A 3,046-nucleotide genomic window follows, 5' to 3' on the forward strand; every position below is an offset into this window, starting at 1 on the left:
CCGAAGCAAGTAAAAATACTTGGGGTCCTTCTGTGTTTGTTTTAATTTCCGCTGCACTTACTAGTTAAGTTTTCCAAATATGAAAAGTGAAAGCCACGAGCGCTATTCACCCCCTCTAGCGCGTTGTGATCCAACAAATAGGTCACGATTGATCGGATGTTGGGTTTAGGAACCCTAGACGTGACTCGGGCAAGTTAGGGTTGGTCAATTTGATCAAGTGATCAAATTGGACCAAGCTCAATCAATCATCTGATCGATTGGGCACATTGTTGAGACAAATAGAAACACAATCGATCCGCCGATCGATTGAGAGCCTAAATTGCGAGCACAGAATGCAGCCCAATCGATCGGTCGATCGATTATGGGTTGGTTTTCTCGTGCGATCGCCAGGAAACCTGAATCGATCAGCTGATCGATTCAGGCCTTTTTCCAGAGAGCATAGAAGCATTCTGAATCGATTAGTCGATCCATTCAAGCCTCCTCAATCGATTGATCAATTGATTGAGATATGACCGTTGCGAAGGAAGTGATGAGTTTAAAGTCTTCTTCCTTGTAGCGATTTAGTAGGTTTTTTCTCTCCACTCCTTGTGATTTCTCTCAGGTGATCACTACCAGTTCTTGAAGCTTCTTGGAGCAAAGTGTTGCTGCTCTTCCAAAGTCAAGAGGCGGTCCACACAAGAAGAAGAAACTAGCTAAAGTTTCGATTGTGTAAAATCTTGTAAGATTTTCTTTGTATTTGCTTCTTCATTTCTTTTTGTTGTATTGAGAGTTTGTACACGGCTTCTCCGCCTTCGGTAGTTACCGAGAACGAGTGTTTTTATAATGGATGAGTGTGTGAGAGTCGGATCCTTGGATTAGTCACCTCTTCTTGAGGTGGATACCAAGTAAATCCTTCGTGTTAGCGTTATAAGTGTTGCTTCGAGTTCATTCCGTTGCATATCATCACGAAGCAAGACAAGGAGCACGATGAGCTATTCACTCCCCCTCTAACTACAAATCGATCCTAATAGTAAATTTATATATTACTTATTAAAATAATTCAATAATATATATATTTTGGACTTTCTTAAAATAATCCAATAATATATATTTTTTTAGATTTTTATTAAAACAATTTAATGGTATATAATATATATCATAGACATGTCAAATTTCGGGCCCCTAAAAATTGGGGCCCTTAGTTGTTGCCTCCGATGACATACCTTAGGGTTGGCCCTGGTCATAAATGAACCAAGCGTTCGTGAATAAATTTGGTGTTCAGCTTGGCAAGAGCTTATTTATGTTCGTTCAATGTACACCATATTAATTAAATAAACAAACTTGAACAAATATGTGTTCAGCTCGTTAACGTTCGCAAATAACGTTCATGAACAATGTTTACGAACTATATTAATTAATAAAACTCTTTTTAATATATTAAATAAATAATAAAATAAAATAAACAAATAAGTTTAAATTATCAAGCTCAATAATCAATCAAACAACTACAAGTTTCAAATAATCAAATAAATTTGAATTGAGAGTTCGATAATATCTAAATGAATTAAGCTCGAACCTAGTCAAGCCAAGTTCAAACCAAGTTCAAGTCAAACTTGAATTGAGAGCTCGATAATATTTAAATAAACTAAGCTCAAGTCAAATTTTAAATAAGCTTAAATTCATAAAAATAAATCAAATCAAATTTAAATAATCATTTCAGAAATTTAATTTATTTTAAATTCGATTCAACTTAGATGGACTTAATTATTTTATCAAATAAATTTAAACTTAAAATTTAACTTGACTAGGATTTACCGTCTAGGCTTCACCCACTGATCAACTTTCTTGATGGACGAAAACATAAAGTAACGCCGTTAAATCGTCGTCATGATATTTATTCCTCCCCGTCTGCTTCACTCACTCTGGCAAACCATACCGCCGCCGTCCAATCCTACTTCACCCACAACAAGCAAAGTAACTAGAATCTCTCGATGCGGTGACGTTACCTCTGTCCTAGCAGCATACTCTCCCACGTGGTCCACACGAAATCGGGGAGATGCCCGCGGGAGCTTAAGCTTCCGGCTTTTGATTTCGTCCACGTGTCTCTTCTCGTCGGACGAGAGATCGTCGGACCATCTCTGGTCCGATGTGGACCGGATGGCCCGTTGCTTATCGTCATTTTTTTGAGATGAGATCCTCTGTCCCCAAAATGTTGTGTCCCCATGTCCCGAAACCCGACCCCTGATCTCCTTGTCTCTCTTTGACGCTTGGCGCCTGACGCCTGACGCCTCCGGCTCGGGCGATCTCTGCATCGCCTATTGCCTATTGGCCTTCCTTCCGCGCTTCTCGGTCCACACGTCCAGCCCTGCTTACGCTTCCCGAGCCCACAACCAAGGCGAGAGCAGAAAGGAGTCCCTCGCCCACCTGAGTTTAGTTTTCTCAAACCCAGTTCTCAGCCACTCTCTTCCTAGCTGGAATTTTCTTTTCTAGTCTCTACTTGGTCGGATCTTCGGAAATGGGTTCCTCGCCTTGTTTATGGGGTTCTCCGCTCCGATCGAAGGCGGAGCTATGCAAATTCCGCCATCTTTGTTGTTTTCTATGTGTTGATAAGGCCGTCAGTTATTTTCCTCAATTGCGGCTTTGTTATGATCTTTTCCTTGGTTTTTGGTTCGCAAAATCTCTTCGTTGGTGGATCTTTGTTCTTTTTGGTGTTTCTGGATGATGAGTTGCTAGCTATTGTTATTTTGGGATCCGAATCAGCGGATTTTTTTGATACTTTTAACTATAAAAATCAAATAATTTATTTCCCCCAATTAATTTACTTTGTTTTAAATTGGTTAGTTTTTAAGGTAGTTCAATGTAGTATTCGAAGTGCTTGGTTTTATATATCTCGATATTGATGGATTATTCTTCATCTTCGTAGTCCTGATGGCAAAAATGGTTATTCTATTCTCTGAGATTTGTGGTTCTCAGCAGAAAGATGCTCCCATTTCTTCGTTGGATAGACGAGAGAATACCATTGATTCAGCATAGCGCCATTATAAATCTCTTTAAGTCCGGTTGACGG

This window comes from Zingiber officinale, chromosome 8A (genome assembly GCF_018446385.1).
Source record: "Zingiber officinale cultivar Zhangliang chromosome 8A, Zo_v1.1, whole genome shotgun sequence".
NCBI lineage: Eukaryota > Viridiplantae > Streptophyta > Magnoliopsida > Zingiberales > Zingiberaceae > Zingiber > Zingiber officinale.